Below are 20,268 nucleotides of genomic sequence, written 5' to 3'. Positions count from 1 at the left end.
ATTCCACAGAGACTCCTACTGAGATGTGAAGTGTAACAATCTTAAAATCATTAGAGTACCCAGAACTGCTACCTCTTCTACCACAGAACGGACATGTCAGACTGCTAAATCAAGTCCCCTGCTCATTAAAAGCTATCACAGAAGTTATTCTCCATTTCATAAATACTTGCAAGAATTAGTTAGGTCATCAATGAGTAGAGCCCCTGCTATTAATGTAAAGAGCATGCAGGGGTATATCTTGCCAGTGAAATTATTTGGGGGCCCTGTTCTATGCTGTACACTCCTGGGATTCCCTCTGATTTATCAAAATTCTGTATTTGGGAATAAAGTATGCACAGAAGGAATTACCCTACTTGCAAATTATATTTTGCCCAGAAGGCATTATCCTATTTGCAAATCATATTTTACCCATGGGGCAGTGGTTTGATCACAACAGAGCTGTCTAACCACAACTTAATGAGCAACGGCTGGAAACTGTCCACTCTGGTGGCATAGAGGGATAAAGCACCAACTACAGCTTAGATGACTTGGGATTGATGAGCGGATCGGGCAACTGATTAAACAGCAGGGAGGGATGGCCATGCCCACCCTGGGAGAGAGGGCAGTTGATGAAGCGCCTCAAGGGAAGGAGTTGTCTGTAGATGGGAGTTGACCTCAGACATAGTATATGAGCTTTGGGGGGAGGCAGGGAAAGGGAAAATGGGCAGGGCATATAAAAAGAACCCTCCATTAGACAGAAGCACAGAGTCCCCCCCCCCCCCAAAACAGCCCCAGCAAATACTGGAATAGTTCAAGGGGTAGAAGAATTGCTTGTAGACTCGGTGTGAATGTATTGCATGGGTGGATGGTTTACTATCATGTGGTCCACGGGGAAAAAAAATATAGCTGGAAATTTCATAATGAACCAAGACTCTCTACCACCCATGAGGAAGGATACACCCCTTCATACTTAAAAAAAAAAAAAAAAATTCTGATCCCAAGATTTCAGTATAAAAGGAGACATTTGACTTTGCACAAAAACTGAACAGGTTCTTACTCTTGAAGATGCACGACTTCAAAGTAAGAAAAAAAATGCAGGACTCCATCTTTCCATGAGCGTAATGGGGGGGGGGGGTTAGTGTTTACTTCGTGCAAAAATTCTTTATGCAGCATAATACTGCAATTAATCTCTCCGATACATGGAGGTAGCATAAATCACTATTTTCTGTATTCAGTTTTCAAGTTTAGACTCAAACACACCAAAAATATGCAAAATGTTGGTCTGCACACAGATATCACATAGACGTGTGCAGCTTTCAAACAAAAACAAGCAAAGACAGATTCAACAAAGTAGTCTAATTCAGTAACTATTGTCCATTAACACAGAAATCTGGAATTTAACAGCTATATACAGACACTTTACTTTCAAATACAAATCAATGTCTCAAAAGAAAAGCAGTACCAAACAGACCAACTGTATAATTTGTTTCTTGTACAAACGCAAGAATGTATAGATTTTTTCACAACTCACTTTTGGTCCAGCAGCAGCCTACTTTTCTGTTCTGGACAAGTCAGGAACTGTTAATGATTTTAACAAGATAAGTATCTCCCTCAAACACTGAGCCTTCCCCTGTTCTGCAGCTGTGCACTGGCACCTCAACTCATACAAAGATATTCTTCGAGAGAACAGGCTATTGAACACCTTTCCAAGTGGATGTCAGCTCTACTAGCAAAAATGATGGGCAAGCCATGAGACACAAGGAGAAAGGTCTTAATTAAGTCTACATTGCCCCTTTTATGGGGGCACAGATTCAATTCCCCACAAAGACAGATACAGGAATTATATTTCTTTTGCATTGAGCTGTGTGCTTCTGCTACCTCAAATAGTACTTTCAAAAACTGCAGAACTGAGCAAAATTAATGTACGATTTCTGTGCAATAGTATTCGGAATATCCTACATGGTGCATTAAACCAGGCCTGCATAACTTGGAAAGTGGAACAAGACACAGTCCTCTGAGGAAAACAGAGTACTGCAGAAAATTTTCTAAAGATTAATTAGTATTTCCAAGAAAAAATGCAAAATTACTTTTCTTCAATTACAAATAAGAGAAATAGCATAACTTTATATTCCATATTTTAGCAGAGGGTGCCAAACTTCAATAAAGGCTATGGTACTTCCAAAAGTGGTACCAGTTTGATAATATTTCCCTATTCTGGAAAAGACTTGCAAGCTGCTTACTCTTACTTGTCCTTCTGTATTCAGTATTTTACTAATGGATAAATGACACATTGTGATGGAATGAAGCTCTGTGCTCCACTGGGAGACTTTTGTGCTTTTAAGAAGATATTGAAAAATATTTATATTCGGGGTCATGATATGCACATCTTCAAAATGGTCATCAGTCACAGAAAACACGGCTTCGTTTTTACCCATACTCAAAGATGGGGAGTGTCTGTTGGCATGATGCCTTCAAAAATGGAGAAACATTGTTGCTTCTGAAGCCCTACAGTCTGCTTACTTCAAACTTTGCTGTTTAAGGGTTATGTCCAGCATCTTCCATTAGTTATTTAATTAGACATCCTTTATAAACCTTTTTTCCCCAGCAGCACTGTTCCCCTAAACATTTTTAAACCAGGTAGCCAACCGTATTAGCTGCCTCATTATCAGAGCTTGCTTTCTTTAAAATGCTACAGAATTTTTCTGCTAGATTGGCTGCTTTCATTTTTTTGCAACTCACATAACACTTACAGCATGGTGTACTTAAAAGTGAATAAGTATTTATTCATCCTCTCAATGTTGAAAACCCCATATTCCACTATTTTTGCTAATTTTGTATTTGTCACATTATGGGGTCTTTTCAAAATGTCTGTCAAATGCCTACTTTAGAGCAAACTGTTCAATTAAAAAAAAAAAAATGAATGTTGACAGAGAAGCATCATCATCATCATCATCATCCACCCCTTACATTTTCTACATGGGGGTGGTCATGGTGCATGTCAATTGTTGCCATCTCTCTCTATTCGATGCCACTCTCCTACCCTCTTCCGACACTCATGCCCTACTGTTACAGGTATTCTCGCAGTCCATCCACCTTTTTGCTGGATGCCTTCGTTTCCTCCTGCCTTCTTCCTGTCTGTCCCAAATCTTCTTAACCAAACTGTCTTCTGCTTTTCAGCACTTGCCCAAACCAGTGTAATGTTTGACCTTTTCTGCAAATGGAGCTACTTTGGTCTCTGCTCTTGTGTTCCCATTTCTTCATCTGTCCCACATTGTGCATACTACCACCCATCTCAGGTACTTTATCCACATCATCTCTAGCTTCCTCAATTGCTCTGCCTTTACTGCCCAGGTTTCTATAACATATAGTAGCACCAGTCACACCATTGTTTTGTCCACCTTACTTTTCAGCTTCTTTGACATTCTGCTATCATATACTACACTCAACACTCTGTGCCAGCTAGCTACAGCCCCTAAGATTCTGGCTTTGACTTCCTCATTCAGACTTTAATCGCCTCCCCTCCCAGATATTTGAAGCTATTTTCCCTTCTCTCTCATTTATCAGCTTCTTCTGATTTTCCCCATTTGCTGCCATTACAAGTGTCTTAGCCGTACAGAGTTTCATCCCATGTGCCTTCAGTTTTGCATTCCATTTCCCTATCCTTTAGTTCTTGCTCAGTCTTCCTGTAATGCCACATTGTCTGTGTTGATATGTCCCCTCCAACCTGTTTGCTAATGTAGTCCAACAACAGCATGAACAGCAATGGGCTCAGAGATGAACCTTGATGCACACCCACATTTCACGGAGAGCACCTCTGCGAGACTGAACACTGCTCATACTTGAATCAGTGCGTCCTTATACATAGCTTGCACTAATTCTGCCAATGTTTCTAGGACTTTGAACCACTGCAGGACTTCCCAAAGCTTCTTTCTTGAGACCTTGACATATGACTTCTCTAAGTCTAGGAATGCCCAGTTGGACTCTTTCCTCATATCCAGGTTCTTCTCTGCTATCTTTCTTACTGCGGATATCAGGTCAGTTGTGCTATATCCTGATCAAAATATGAACTGCTCTTAACTGTTCTTATTTGTTTATCAATCACCCTCTCCAGAACATCACATATGTAAATGCAGTCAAAGACAATTAACATTTTCACTGCATGTTCTGTAGCATTTCTGCATTTTCACTGTAGAGAAATTTGCACAAGTCCAGTGCGGTGCTTTCTCTTGACTTATTTTGATAAATCACTTAACAATGGTAGTTTGATAAGTTCCAGTTGCACACATACTGGTTCTTCCTCTGTATTCACTCGAAGGAATCTTCAATCATGTACAGACAAGGGATCTTCAGTCAGTTCTCTTGCCATATTCTTCAGTCACAGCATCACAATGTCAATTTGCTTTGTGCATTTTTTTCCCAACTTGACAGATCTGATAGTCAGTGGTGAGAGATCTGGGCACATGGGTCAACAGCAACCTCAACTTCGATCACCATGTCTCCACAGTGCTAAGAAGGGCATTTTATATTGCTCACCTCCTAAGTAGGGAAAAGAGGTTATAACCCCCTGCACTCTTCCCTCATTAATAAGTATAAATAATAATAGAGTACAATGCTCTCTTTGGCATGTTCCTTTCCAAACACCTGCAGCAACTGGAGAGACCACAAAGCTTCCTTACAGAGAAAATTCAGGGTCTTAAAGACCTGTTTTTATGTGGACAGACTGAAATCATTATCACTTTACTCTGTCACACAGATTGCTCAGACAGGACCTGCGCCTTGCATACAGAACAATCTCTGACCCAGCTTTAATGGAAATGATGCACATTCACAAGTCAAATGGCACATGTGTCACTCGCTCAAAGGACCTTAACCTGGTATGTGACATCAATAGAACTTGCTGGAGAGACAGATTTGTCTCAAAGGTCGCCCCACCTTTGGAACAAGCTTCCTATTCAAATTAAACAAAGCACCTCATTGACCCTAGTTAGGCAAAATTTGGACAACTGGATGGGTAAACGGAAATCCACCCCAAGGATTCCACCAGTGTGCCTCCTGGACAGGGGCAACAGGTGCCGATTTTAGTGTCTGCTTAAACCAGACACCCTTGGGAACACGAGATGACTTTGGGTAGGCTTGTAAGGACCCTGGGACCCTAGTAACCTCCTACGATCTGCACTGAGATATATGTTGTACACAAATTACAAAGACTATAGCTGTCTATATATGTATGCCTTGTAAGCTAATCTTTTTCCTGTAATTGCACATTAAGGCCATTTGGGTGCGATATAATCTCAAAAGAAATATGGTTAATTTCAGAACTCGTTTCCAATTTCTTAGATTTTTTTTTGTGGCAACTTCAGATACCTCCTCACTCAAAGCAATAAATCAGACGAATACTTTTCACACTAATGACTGCACTCAGCTTCTAGTTCTTTGAGAAAACCGTGAAAGTTCTTGTGTTTTAGTCTTCTCTGTTTACAATACTAGCTACCACTGACACTACATGATAAAATGTAACATTTGCTACACAAAACATGCTGATATATACATAATGCAAACATGTTTATCATCTTTTTTCTGTTTCTCAAATTCAACAAAAGTAACTTCTCCATTGCTCCATCCCCCCCCCCACACACACACACGCAAACACACACTTATAGCCAGCATACCTTCATTACAAATGGCAACAGTTTCATAAAATCAAATTCCAAGTTATTTAAACTCATCACTTCAGTGGTCATTTTCCAGTTTTGCAACAGGTCATACAGTAAATTCCAGAAAGTTCTTTAATTTCAAGTTTCTGTTAACACTTCAAACAAAAAGACTAATTGGGAAGAGCTTTTAATGTTGGTGCTTTCTACTGTTAGGGGGAGAAAAACAAAAAAATGCAGACATTGTTGCTCTCTGCATCTCATCATTTACAGTGGTAGAAATGGCGCTATTCCCACTGTTCAATTCTGCATGATAAACCGATATTAACAGTCCTCTCTTTTCTGGGCATAACCCTGGCATACTTTTTGGCTTTCCCCAATTTTGGCTCAAAATTTTGCACTGTGCCTCCTAATCCTTCCTAAAACTAACAATTTTGGGAGATGGATTACACCAATACATAATCAGAATAATTAGAGTTATAGACTTCTTTGACTTCAGAAAATGCGTATTACTTCAAATTCTCATTCTGCCAACTTCTGAAGTTAGTAGCACTGAGTCGCCGATTGTCTGATTATTTCTGGGTTTGTTCCCGATTCGGGAGGCAAGGTGTTGAGAGCTATGCCTAAAAACATCAACATACACTAACTTTCTTTGCAATTCTTTTTCCCCCAGCAGTAGAGATTTGTCTTGTAAACTGAAAACTAAATGTAGTCACCTCGTTCTCAGTGCGCTTTCTTGAAAATTCTGTTCTCCACAAAGGTCTTCTGTCAGACTGGCTAGTCTTTTCTTGAATTAGCATTCAATTAAAACAATAAGTTGTATATTTCAAATGCCACTAAAGATTGTGTTTACTACTGTAACAGATTCTTGGCAGACTAGGCATAGTATATAAACAACATCTGACAAATATTGGGCAAGTATTTCTCCTTCCACTCCTAGGTTCATATGAGGTTACTAGGCTAATGGCCCTAGGGCCTTTATAAGCCTAGCCAATGTAATACCAGTGTCTAACTGACCACTGATTGTTTGCAGAGCACTATGATCAGCACCAGCTGCTCCTGTCTATGAGGGACATAGGTACCACCCTAAGCATGAATTTATGGCCTCCCATCCAGTTGACCAGGCTGTGCTTAAATAGGGTCAGGAGCTCTGCTTAACATGAATTGGGAGTTTATTCCAGAGTAGCGGCAGCCTCTGGGAAATGTATCTCTCTCTCCAGCATATTTTGTTTATGTCACAGGCCAGGTTAAGATCTCTGGAGCAAGTGTCTCTTGTCCTATTTGATCAAAATTTAGACTGCTATCAAACTTGTGCTCCCAAGTCAAGCACCACTGGGTTTGAGCTTGGGGGGTGTGCGGCCATCTATATTGTAATTTGCAGGGGCTACTTCTTTGCCAAAGGGGACAATAATGCACTTTTTTGCATTTAGTTTTAGACTGACTATAGCAGCAGTCACTGACTGTATTAACCCCTGGGTTCAGGCGCCTAGGCAGTGTGGCATTTCCCTGAGGTACATTTGGTTGGGGGCACATGGCTGAAATGATATTCAGCTGCAGAGAAATATGGCTGTTGTGAATTCCCTGTGGGCAAAGAGAAGAATGCAGTGCCATGTCCACAACTTCAGTAACCAAATGCATAGGGAGAAAGTAATGTCCATGTACCCCAAGGCAACATGAGACAGCAGCCAGTATGGCAGGCATCAGCAGCAGGCTGCCAGTGGTCATGTCAGTAGCAGTAGAAATGCAGTGCACAATGGGCAGCGCCTTTATAATTGGTGTGTGTGAGCCACTACCCCTTTTACAGTATTTACAAGTATTACCTAAAATGCATACTGGAGCCTAAATGTGACTACAGTAGTATGCAAGACATTTTCCATACTTTAGCACACTTCTACATGTTGTAGGTGCAGAAGCATGTAGGGTACATTGAGCACAAAACTCATTACTTCTTATGCCCCCATGCACTTGGTTATTAAAGCCATGGGCAAGGCAGTATGTGCTTCTCTTTGACCACAAGGAATTCACAAAAAGCCATATTTCTCTGCAGCTAAATGCCACTTCAGCCATGTGTCCCCAACCAAATGTACCACAGGGAAATGTCTTGCTGTCTAGGCACCTGAACCCTTAACCACCCTCCCCCGTAATATGCCAACATCTTTAGGAGGCTCAATGACACTGCCACTTGGACTTCTAAGAAAAAGATTCCAAACAGTAGAGAGCCCAGCACAGAACCTTGTGGTACTCCACTGGTAACCGTTCTACTGGTGGAGGTGGAATCTCCAACTCTGCCAGCATGGGTTCTGTCAGTGAGCTAGCTAACCAACCAGCTAATGTCATATTGGTTAATCCCCAGCTAGGAGAGTTTCTCGAGGATACCCCAGTGGGGGAATTGTATCAAAAGCCTTAGCTACTAAGTCAAGATAGGCAGTATGTACTGCTTTACTTTCATCCAGGACTTTGGTGACATTTTTAAAGAAGTCCACCAGGTTTAGTAAGCATGATCTACACTTTATGAAGCCAAACTGTGTTAGGCTTACAGTCTGACGGTTGCATATGTCCTTGGTGATAAGGTCTATGAGGATTCTTTCCAAGGCCTTGCAAATAAGGCTGGTTAGGCTTATGGGTCTACAGTTATCAGGGTTGGTTGATGGACGCCCTTTGTGCAAGGGGATCATCATTTCTGTTATCCAATCTTCTGCAATAATGCCAGTGCTCAGTGCCAACTGGATCCACTAGGTCATATTTTAGGTTGTTTAGTAAGCAGCCTGAGATGTTATCTGGTCCCACACAGGTCATGTTTTTGGCCTTTGAAAGCGTGGATATGACCTACTCATTGGAGATACTGGGGAAGAGGACAGGTTGGGGTATGGCTGGTGGGGACTTGGGGTGACGTTTGCACCAAATCTGTCAGCTAACAAGTTGGCAATTTCCTCAGGGTCATTGTGAGTGGTACCGTCCACTGAGTTAGATAAATAGCTGGGCATTCCATTTTAGACTGTGGGCATAGCTAAAGAATGTCTTATAATCGTCTTTAGCTAGGGAAGCTAATTCAGCCTCATAACAATTTTAGAGGACTTTACCACATATCGGATTTACTTGTTCAGGCTGTGGAGGGTATTCTTTCTCTACTGACCAAGTTTCCTCTTGTTCTTGGAGATCAGTTTCTTCCTTTTTTTATATAACCTGTCTATACTTAGAAGTCCACCAGGGTGGCTTGCTTCTACAGAAGGACTTGGTTTTGATCCTGTCAGGTAAGGCAGAGCCAATACCAGTTGTTTAAGTGGTTATACAGGGCATTGGGGTACTCCTTTGCATAGGAGTCATAGTTTTGTTATGGTAGTAGTGGTTTGAAACTTTTCAAACTATTGCTTAGTAGGCTATATAGTTTGCTTTGGAGAAGTTTCCCATGTTTATTGCTCCTGTGGGGGGTGTCTGGTCTAATCGTTACTTCGAACGAGACAGATTTATGGTCTGACCTTACTAGGAGGGCAGAACACACAGTGGGTGGTGCAATGACCCCCCCCCATATTGGTGAATATTAAGTCCAGAACATTTGAGTCCCTTGTGGGGGTGCAGACCAACTGTTCCAGAGCATCTGTATTAAAGTCCAGGAACCCCAAGGCGATCGTGCTTGTGCTGGTGTACTTTTCCCACTCGATAGGATAGTTGAAATCTCCCATCACCAAATTGTTTGGCTGTATAGTGAGTGACTCAAGCAAGTCCAGGTAGGTGGTGTGCTTCCCATGGTTCATGGTGGGGGACCTGTAGCTAGCAATGATGTGGTAGGATGTTTTACCTAGAGTTATTTGGATCTGGAGTAGCTCAAGAGAATTGTACTGTTTAACCAATCTCGAGGTTTATTTGGTTTTAATGAAGATAGAGATTCACCTCCACATTTGGTTCTTTCACACTCATTTTGGGGTATGAAGGCACAGCCTTACGCGGCCGGGGTGCTCTCTGCGGCCTTGAACAAATTCTCAGTGACTGCAGAGACATTAGCATCTTCCAAGGGTGGAAAATCTTTCAAGGAGTGCAGTTGACTCCTTGCATTAAGCAGCATAACCTTGAGTTTGTCTGTAGTGGACTTTTTACATCGGATGTTTTGTTGTTTTGGTACTGCCTAATAAAAGCACTATGGGGGGGGGGGGGTCTTTGCCAGTATTCAAAAGCCTAGAGGAGACAGGTGAAGACGGTCTCTGGCAAAGCAGCATGGTCTGTCGACCATGTCTTCCCAGGCTGACAGATACCAGATCCCCTGGATTTATACCAGAAGCTAAGCAAATTGTTGAAGTCAATAATTTTTGTTTATATCATGGCATCATCCTTGGTAAAGGCAGAATGCTGCTTAGGGCTAGGGCTATACCTGCCTGGAACACACAATCTGAGAGTTCAGTCATGTCTCTCTTCACATAGTCCAGGGAGGTATGTCTCAAGTAATTCACCCTAACACGTACTATAATACAGTAACAATGGTAACTGTGGAGTGACTCAAGTGTGTGCATGATCTGATGGATCCTGGCACCTGACAGGCAACAGACTGACTTTCCTTGTCCAGACTGGTGAGGGGAACATCTGTGTGTCTCACTATAGAATATCCTATGACCAGGACATTTGGTTTTGAGGTGTTCTGCCTCAGGGGCTTATTCACTGGAGACACTGGTATATATGTGTTATGTGTACTAGAGTTTGGTCATGTTCTAGTATGTGTGAGTTGCTTGTGCTTGGGAGGTCTCTGATCTTTTGGCAGGCTATTAGTAAGAATCTCTGTGTATGCGGGTTTACTTGTCATGACCTTATCTTGCGTGAGAGGAGAGGTGCATGTGCTGTCAACCTGTTTGATGTCTTGTTTATTGTTACACGAGAGGACCGAAGTCCAGTTCATAGGTTGGTACTAGGCTATCAGCCCTAGGGCCTATACAAGCCTAGCCATAACAATTCCCTGGCTATTTCTTCCCACACTATTTACTTCCCTGGACCCCTGTCTAGCAGGGCGACTGACGTGATCCCTGGGGTGAATTTCCTTTCTCCCATCCAATCGTCAAGATTCCTTTTGAAGACGGCCAAAGAGGCACTCTGCTTGACATGTATGGGCAATCTATTCCAGAGTCTGGGGAGTCTCTGGGTCAGGAACCTATCCCTCCAGCATGTTTCATTTATTGTGATGACAAGGTTTAGATCCCTGGAGCGTGTGGCTCTGAGGGATTGGGATTTCTTTCAGTGTAGCATATCCAACAGCTCTGGGTTTGACAGGGCCTTGTAGGTTAAGCAGAGATCGCCTCTGAGTAGACGATATGCGACAAGAGTATAGCTGGAGTTTAAGGCGGTCAGCGTAGGGCATCTGCTTTAGGCCTGTGATTCTTTTAGTGAGGTATTTCTGCGGCCTTTCCAGTTGTTGCAGATGTCTTGAGAGGTACATACCAAATGGGGCATTGTATTCTACAATGGGTCTAATAAGGGATGAGTACAGTGGGATAATGACCTCCTTTTTTCTGAATAAAAAGCCCTTAGTGATGAGGTGTGCCACATAGGATTTCCTGACTGTTGTGGCGATGTGGTTATCAAAGGTGAAACCACTGTCAACCTGTGTCCCTAAGTCTCTTATCACACTTTCGGTGGTTAGTGTACTGCCACCTATATGGTAATTCACAGATGCATGTTTTTTTCCCCAAAGGGGATAACTATACATTTCTTGGCAATGAGCTTGAGCCCATTGTATTGCTGCATCTCTCATGCTGCCTTTGGTTTCCCGTAGGAGCAAATAGTTATCAGTATACATGACGCAAATGCTACATTGCCTCAGGATGCCCATGTCAATCAGGTTGGCTGGAGAAATGCTGGGAAACTGACTATCCACTGTAGCAAGTGAAACTAGTGTTGGGGTGGGCAAGTTAGATCAGCTTTTGCTCTATGTTTAGCAAGGGAACGTATTCTATTGAAGATTAGGGATGAAAATGTGTGGTAATGCTGCTCAGTGCTCAACTGCATTGCCCACAGCGCACTGGTATGCAGCCAAGTTGCCCAAAGTGCAGCAGGGAAGCCTGTAAGGGTTTCACTGACTGTTGAATAGGGAAAAAGTTGTATCCAGGTGTTTTACATCTATACAGGGCACTGCTAAACCCAGTTGCATGGTGCACAGCTACACACAAACACAAGGCTTAAATACTAGTGAGTTTAAACACAAACTACCAATAGGAAAGCCCACAAATAGCCTTACTCCAGCAATCCAACTCAGACAGGTCCTGAGCTACACACTTCTGCCACAAGGATGCAGGGAGGCCTTCTTACTGTAAGATGACTGGTTTTATAGTGCTCAAGTGATGCCAAACAGTCTAGATTCAGCAAGTCTGAATCTAGTCTATGCTATTTAAGGCAGAAGTAGCAATCGTACAAAGTGCAGAATAAACTCAGTGTGGAAGATTCTGCTCTGCTTTGACTTTTTCTGCCATGGTCCTAGTCACAGTGAAGAAGTCACCTACAATGGAAGTCACACACATTCTAACTGTGGTTGCAGTTATGCATTAACAATACTCCACTAAACATGAAAAGAGTAACAGCATGAAAAAACAAAGTAATCTGTACCACGCAGCCCTACCAACCCAACCCTAGAGCAAAAATAGTCAGTTTCAAGATATTAATACTGAGCAACACTCTACAAATTCTTTTTAGAATAATCTTTTGTTGTCCACATTATAATATCACAGGCCTACTTAACGTCATCAAAATCCAACAGCTATCTTGGCAGACTCCACCTCCATGGGATCGCAACACTGCCCTTAAAAAAAAAAAAAAAAATACACCAATGGATTATCTTAGCAACATTCTCTTACAAAAATTGAAGCAGAAAAAGTACAGTTGTGTACACTTACCATAAATGTAGATGTGCAGTCCTTACAAAATGGGTTATCTGGCTCCCAGTAGCCCACAGTCGGCCAGAATACCAAAGTCCTTGGTATAGGACATCGGCTGCAAGCCTGACGCCAGGTACAAAAGGCAGGCAGCTGACACCATTTCCTCAGTTTTTCTTGCCTTAACTGTCAGGAGCCCCAAAGAAGGCTAGACCAGGAAAAGAAAAATCCAGTCTGTGCCCTAGGAAAAAAGGGGGATGGAGGGGGGGGGGCAGGACTGCAACAGTGAATACACTCGAACATCAACATTTATGGTAAGTGTACACAACTGTACTTTGTTCATAGTGTTTCACTGCTGCAGTCCTTACAAAAGGGGTCGATTCCCAAAGCCCAAGAAAAAAGAACAAAAGGGAGAAGGAACACCCACTGTTTAAGGGTTGGTCAGAATGCCCTGCAACACTGCAGTGGCAAAACTAGTCCTGGACTTAGAAAACAATGGTAAATTGTAATGCTTTGGGAAAGTGTGGACAGAAGTCCAGGTATCTGCTTCCAGGATGTCCCTAGTAGGCAACACCTCTTAAAGCTGCTGAGGTTGAGGCTGCTCTAGTAGAATGGGTCCTAATACCCTGTGGAGGAACCTTGCCATGCTGTAAGTAACAAAAGTGAATATAATGAGCAATCAACTTAGAAATGGTCTGTTTAGAAAAGCACTGCCCTGAGCTCCAGGTGCAAAACTGACCCAACAACTGATCCGACTTTCAAAAAGTTTTAGTCCTGTCCAGGTAAAATCTAATCTGTCTATGCACATCCAGGGAGTGCAGTAACCTTTCCCCTTTAGTCTGAGGATTAGGAAAGAAGGTAGGCAGGTGGATAGACTGGTTAACAGTCAGGCTAGAAGCCACCTTAGGCATAAAGGAGGGATTAGTTCAAAGAGAAACCTGATCCACATGGATGATGATGATGAAAGGCTCTACTGCCATTAAGACCTGCAGCTCAGAAACTCTTCTAGCTGAAGTAACAGCCAAGAGAAAGGCAGTCTTCCAGGAGAGAAACTTTAAATCTGCTGAGGCAGCTGGTTCAAAAGGAGGCAGAGTAAGTTTCTAAAGTACAAAATTAAGATCCCAAGCAGGAGTAGGTGCCCTTTTGGGAGGTTTTAAATTGAGCGACCCATTTTCTCTCATCCCTTGATGAAACAGTTCCTCAGTGGAGCTAGCAAAGGAACAATGAGCAGAAATAGCCGAAGCATGAATCTTTATTTTAGAAAAGGAAAGTCCACCATTAAGCAAGCCTGCCAGATAGTCAAGAATAAGAGGAAGAAGAGCAGGTTGAGAAGGGTCTTCCCCTCTAGCCTACATCCAAATGCAGAATCTTTTCCATTTGTCTGCGTAAGATTTCCTAGTGCTAGGCCTCCTGGCCTCACGAAAAACCTCAACCACCTGTTGGGAAAGGTTTATATTATGAGCCAGGCTGCCAAATGCAGAGTCTGAAGATGAGGATGTAGAATTTTTCCTCCCTTCTGAACCAAAAGATCTGGTTATCATGGGAAGATGCCAAGGCTGATACTGGGAGAGACTGCGAAGTAGAGGATGCCAATGTTGCCTGGACCAGTCTGGAGCTATGATAATGGCCCTTGGTTTTTCGTCCGTTATCTTTAACAGTACTCTGGGAAGAGGAGGCAGAGGAGGGAAGGCATAGATTGAGAGCTGTGTCCAAGGGAAGGACACAGCATCCACTTTCCAAGTTTTGTCGTGATGTTCCCTGGTGTAAAAGTCTGGAAGGAGGTTGGTCAGAGATGAGAAGAGATCCATCTGGGGAGTGCCCCAACACTGAATGATGCAATAGAAGATGGTCTTGTTTACTTGCCACTCGTGAGGATCCATGACCTGCCTGCTCAACCGGTCTGCCAAGATGTTGAGCCTTCCTGGGAGAAACTGAGCTATCAGATGAATGCCCATGGAAGCTGCTATGGACCATAGTATCATGCTTTGTCTGTACAGGGGGTAAGAGTGAGTCCCTCTATGCTTGATGTGCCACATGACTGTGGTGTTGTCTGTCCTGACTAGAAGAATATCAGGAGAGAGAGTAGATGCTTGAAAGCCATCAAGGCCTGCTGGACCGCCATCAATTCCTTCAGATTTATGTGCAAATAAATCTGTTGACAGCTCCAAGTCCCATGAATGCATCTGCCCTCTAGATGTGCTCCCCAAGCGCAGAGCGAGGCATGTGTGGTGCTTTGTTCTGTGAACAGGCCATCACCCACCAAAGAAACTCAGTCTGCAGGCAGGGAATCAGAGGAAGTATCAAGTCTAAATCCTGAGTGTGCTGACACCAAAGGTTCCATTGTATTTTCCTCACATGCAGTCTGGCATATGGAATTATCAGAACACATGAAAGCCATGAATCCCAGGGCTTGCAGGAATTGCCTTGCAGAGTGCTGGGTCATGCTTGCCAAATTCTTCAAGTAATTTGAAAGATCCATCCGTTTCTCCTGAGGGAGGAATACCATCTGGGCGGCTGTGTTCAGACTCACTCCCAGGAATACAATCTCCCTGTTTGGTACCAATTTTGACTTCTTTTCATTGATAGTGTAGCCCAAAAGAGTTGAGAAGGTTCTTTACAAAGTCCAAATCCTTTAGAAGTTGCTCTGAAGAGTTTGCTTGAATAAGACAATCATCCAAGTAAGGGTAAATTCGAATGTTTCTTTGCCTGCAAAAAGCAATGACTGGAGCCAGGCATTTCATAAAAACATGGGAGCAGTAGATAAGCCAAAGGGCAGTGCAGAGAATTGGAAGTGTCCCTTTCCTGCCCTGCAGTGAAGGAACTGCCTGCAGCTTTCCCTTATTGGGATGTGCAGATAAGCTTCTTTGAGATCCAAAGTCACCAGACAGGAATCCTTGGCCAGCATTGGCAGCAACTGCTGAAGAGTGAGCATTTTAAACTTGGGAATCACCAGAAAAGTGTTTAGAATGGACAAATACAGAATAGGGTGCCAGGTGCCCCCTTTTTTGGGAACCAGGAAAAGTTTTGAGTAGAAACCCTGGCCTATCTGTAGTGTAAGAACTGGCTCTATTGCTCCCAGGTTTAGCAAAGAAGAAAAAAGAAGTTATGTACTCACCATAACGTTCCATCTGAGTAGGTACTTCATTTGTCTGCCACCTGTGGGTATCCGATCCGACTTCGGATCCGAGCCGGCAGCTTACCAAGCTCCAAGATCCGAGCTCCTAGCTCCTCCCCTACCCATAATCCCCTGCTACCAACCACATTACCTCAGATCTTTTTTTTTTTGCCTTATCACCCTGTAAACATGAACAATCAACTGCAAAGGTGATCAGAAAATCCCGAAAGGTTCGGGGGATGGCAGGGGGGGTCGGTTGCAGACAAATGAAGTACCTACTCAGATGGAACTTTATGGTGAGTGCATAACTTCTTTATCTGAAGTAGTTACTTCATTTGCTCAGCAACCTGTGGGACAGAGTCCCCAGCTACTTATAAGAACCTGGGTGGTCCTTACAGAAGGATATTCCGAAGCACCACGGAGCCAAGGAAGCCCTACTTCTCGAAATCACTTCTAATTTATAATGAGAAATGAATGTATGAGAAGAGGACCAAGTAGCCGCTGAACATATGTCGTCCACTGGAACCCTAGACCAGAAGGCTGTTGAAGTGGCTACAGATCTTGTAGAATGAGCACGGATATTAACCGGGGCTGGTTTGCCAGACGATATATACCCCTGAATAATACACTGACGAATCCAATTTGCCACAGTAACTTTGGAAATGGCTTTACCCATGGCTGATTTTGCATAGGAGACAAATAACTGGTCCGACTTGCGAAACTCTCTAGTCCTATGCAAGTAGAAACGCAGCTGTCTGTGTACATCCAATTTGTATAATGTGTATTCTCCCTTGTTCTGAAACGTGGGAAAAAAACACTGGTAAATTTATTGATCGATTTATATTTGCTTCTGAAGCAACCTTAGGCAAGAAAGATGGGTTAGTCCTGAGGGACACTATCTTTGTGAAAGATAAGGTAAGGAGGCTTCATACAAAAGGCTTGTAATTCTGAAACCCTTTTGGCCGAATTAATGGCCTCTAAAAAGGCTGTTTTCCATGACAAGAACTTCAACGGAATTGAGGCCGCAGGTTCGAAAGGTGGACTTGTTAAGGCTTGCAAGATTAGAGTGAGGTCCCATGGGGGAACCACAGACTTTATTGGTGGATTTAAGAGGAAGATGCCTCGTAAGAAGGTTTTGCACAACTTTGCAGATGCTAAGGAACCTATGCCATCACCCACATGAAAATGGGAGATGGCCGCCAATTGTACCTTAACCGTAGAAGCGCTTGCTCCCTGATGAAAGAATAATGAGAGGAAGTCTGGGATGGTCGGGATAGGGACAGTAAATGGGTCCAAGCCCTTATCTTCTGCCCAAATTGGAAAAACGTTTCCACTTACTGTTGTAAAGTTTTCTGGTAGATGGCTTATGAGCCGCAACCAGAATGGCCTTAACGGGAGAGGAGATACCGGGAGTCCTAGCCATTAATGGAACTGGATCAGCCAAGCCGCAAGCTTGATGCTGACCAGGTTGGGTGCTGGGCAATCCGCAGGATGAGAAATCAGTTCTGGACTGGGATCCAGAATCCACGGAGGAGCCACACTGTGAGACCGCAGAAATGGGAACCAGATCTGCCAAGGCCAGAATGGGGCTATGAGGATAACTCTGCTCCCTAACCGACAGGCTTTCTGAATGAACTTCATCATGAGAGGAAGGGGAGGATAAGCATAAAGGAGCCCAGGAGGCCAAGCATGGACCAGAGCATCTCCGGGGGTTTCCCCTCTGGGGGGGGAATTATTGCGAAGTACTCGCTGCATTTTGTGTTTAAAGGAGAAGCAAAAAGATCGCAGCAAGGCTGACCCCATTTGTGGAAGATCTGTTACGCAACAGATGGATTCAGAGACCACTCGTATGGAGTGAGGAGCACCAGAATTAGCTTGTCCGCTAATATGTTGGATCGTCCCGGGATGTGCGTTGCTACCAGAAAGCGGTTGGTGGAGATCGCCCATTCCCAAACTCTCATGGCCTCTCGACACAGGGGGTAAGATCTGGTTCCTCCCTGTTTATGTACCAGACTACAGATATGTTGTCTGTCTGGATCGCAATAGTCCCTAGGGGAAGAAGGTCATGGAGGACTTGCAACGCCAAAAGCACCGCCTTCATCTCCTCTCTAGGGGCATCCACGTGCCTTGAACAGATCTGCCTGAACAATGCCCCCCCCACCCGAGGCGAGAAGCGTCCGTGGTCAACGTGGCTTCGACCGGGGGGATCACAAAGGGCCTCCCTTCTCTGAGTTCCCGCGCATGCAACCACCAAAGAAGGGAGTCCCTGCAAACTCTGCTCAGCGGTATGGGCGTGTTCAACGGGTGGAGCAAGAAGGACCATTGGACTTGAAGGGTCCATTGCAATATCCGCATTCGCAGTCGGGCATGGAGGGAAAGACCGACTGCGCCTGCCATAGACCCTAGTGCCCTCAGGACTAACTCCGCTGGAGGACTGGAGGAGAAGGATTCCGTAGAAGGGCTAACACCTGATAAGACAAGCTGTTCAGTCTGATTGATGTTAGGGTAGCTCGAGAGATTCAGGTATCCAACCTGGCCCCTATGAATTCCAGGGCTTGAGTGGGGCACAGGCAGGACTTCTGCCGGTTTACTGAAATGCCTAGGTTGTGGGCTAGAGTCAGTGCGTAATCTCTTGCTACCGAGAGCTGATTCCTGTTGGTCGCAGTAAGGAGCCAGTCGTCTAGGTACGGGAAGACCTGAATGCCCTGAAGTCTCAGGTGGGCAGCAACCACCGCCATGACTTTGGTGAACACTCTGGGGGCTGAAGTGAGGCCGAATGGAAGAACCCTGAACTGATAATGACTGGCTCCGAGCCGGAAGCGGAGAAACCTCCTGGATCGTCTGTCCATTAAAATGTGGTAGTACGCATCCTTGAGGTCTATGGAGCACATCCAGTCGTTCTCCCGCAAAAGGGGGAGGATAGATTGAAGAGTGACCATCCGGAACTTTTCCTTGGGTATAAACAGGTTCAGAGCGGAAAGGTCTAAGATGGGTCTGAGGTCCCCCGTTTTCTTTGGCACCAAAAAGAACCTTGAGTAATAACCCAATCCGGACTGATCTGGGGGGACGGGCTGGATGGCTCTTTTTCTTAGCAGCTTTAAAATTTCTAAAGCCGCCTCCTCCCTCTGATCGGGTGGTACATCGGGGAGGTGTCTGGTTTTGGGGGGAAGATTTAGGAAAGGAATGAAGTAACCTCTGGAAATGATACGGAGCACCCATCGATCCGTTGTAAGGGACTCCCAGTTTGACAGGTGCTCCGTCAACCGCCCCCCGACTGCCTCCAGAGAGGGACAGTCGGGCAAGCCCTCAGGGCTGTTGCGCGGGTTTGTCCGAGAAAGGTTCTCTAAATTATGCGCCCCCCCCCCACTCTGCCTCTGGGCCGGCATCCACCTTGTCCTCCTCTGCCTCTAGAGGACGAGTGGTCTGCAGCTGGATGGGATTGCTGAGACTTGCGGAACCACAGCTTCTTTTGTCCCCTCTGATTCCTGGAGAAGGATCTTTGGGGACTAGAGAAGCAGACTCCGACGGCAGACAGCGTCTTCCCATCCTTTTCGCTTTGGACCAGCGTATCACGAACGGTCTTGCCGAAAAGAGCAGAACCGTCAAAGGGGGCGTTCGCGAAGGACACCTTGAAGGGATCCGCGAAGTCGCAAAGATGGAGCCAGGCGTGACGTCGTAAGACGACCCCTGCTCCGCTGGTTCTAGCGGCTCCCTCCGAAGCATGAGAGAGGAGCCGCATAGACGTATTGGAAATGGATTTCAGAGTGGCCATTCGTGTCGTGAACACATTCCTGTCTCCGACCGACATGGACGCTGGGGGGGGCTGCAGCGTATTCCTTGATCAAGTCTCGCTGTAGCCTGATGGTATGTGCCATATAATTCAGCTCCCTTATAGAAAAGGTCGCTGAAGCAAACATCCACTTCCCAATCCAGTCCAACGCTCAAGATTCTTTATCTGGCGGGTGGACCAGAGAACTCTCCTGAGCGAGTTCTTTCTTGGTGGCTGCCGCCACCAACAGGGCATCAACGGGGGATCCTTTGGCCCACGATTGCCTATCTGTGGGGGGGGGGCTCAGTATTTTGTTGGGACGCCTAGGTATTGGCTCCATGGTGTCGGGCTCCTTCCACGCCCTGGTGGTAATTAAGTCCACCAGGGGGTCGGCCGGAGGGGACACCCAAGAAGTAGATGGGCCTGCCTCAAACGCCTCCAGGAACACGGATTCATCAAGGGAAGGTTTTTGGGCAGACCACCCCCCTCTAATACGCAACATTTCCATGATGTCTCCAAAGGAGACATCTTCGGGGGGTGACCTTGGGGAACCCTCCCTATCATCTAAGTCCGTGTCAGTGGTAACGGACTCGGGGGAGTCCAGGTGCCTCCTTTTACACAGACGTTTCCGAGGAACCTCCTCGGTGGGGCTATCCGAAGAGGGCTCGTCCACGGGTTGTTGTTCCTCAACAGGAACTAGCTGGAGGGCTTGGGCAGGCTGTCCCGATGGTCGGATGATGGAAGACAGACCCTCATACAGTGGGGGTACGGGTGGATACACAGCCCAAACCGGGGATCTGGAGGATCTCAAAAGAGAAAACTTGCAGAGAAAACCAGTTTAATAAAAAGCAGAGCTTTCGGGCGTAACCCTTCTTCAATACTAATACTATTAGTATTGAAGAAGGGTTA

General features: G+C 44.8%; 1 protein-coding gene across 4 annotated transcripts in view; it reads right to left on the bottom strand.

Moving 5' to 3' along the window:
• FDPS (farnesyl diphosphate synthase) overlaps window positions 1-20,268 on the bottom strand; it is a 563,129-nt gene that overhangs the window by 473,522 nt on the left and 69,339 nt on the right. The window lies entirely within an intron of this gene.

This window comes from Protopterus annectens, chromosome 8.part0 (genome assembly GCF_019279795.1).
Source record: "Protopterus annectens isolate FY-2018-M chromosome 8.part0, PAN1.0, whole genome shotgun sequence".
In the NCBI taxonomy this organism is placed as follows: Eukaryota; Metazoa; Chordata; order Ceratodontiformes; family Protopteridae; genus Protopterus; species Protopterus annectens.
Note: the sequence above shows the minus strand (reverse complement) of the source record. Positions and strands in the feature narration are given on the sequence as shown.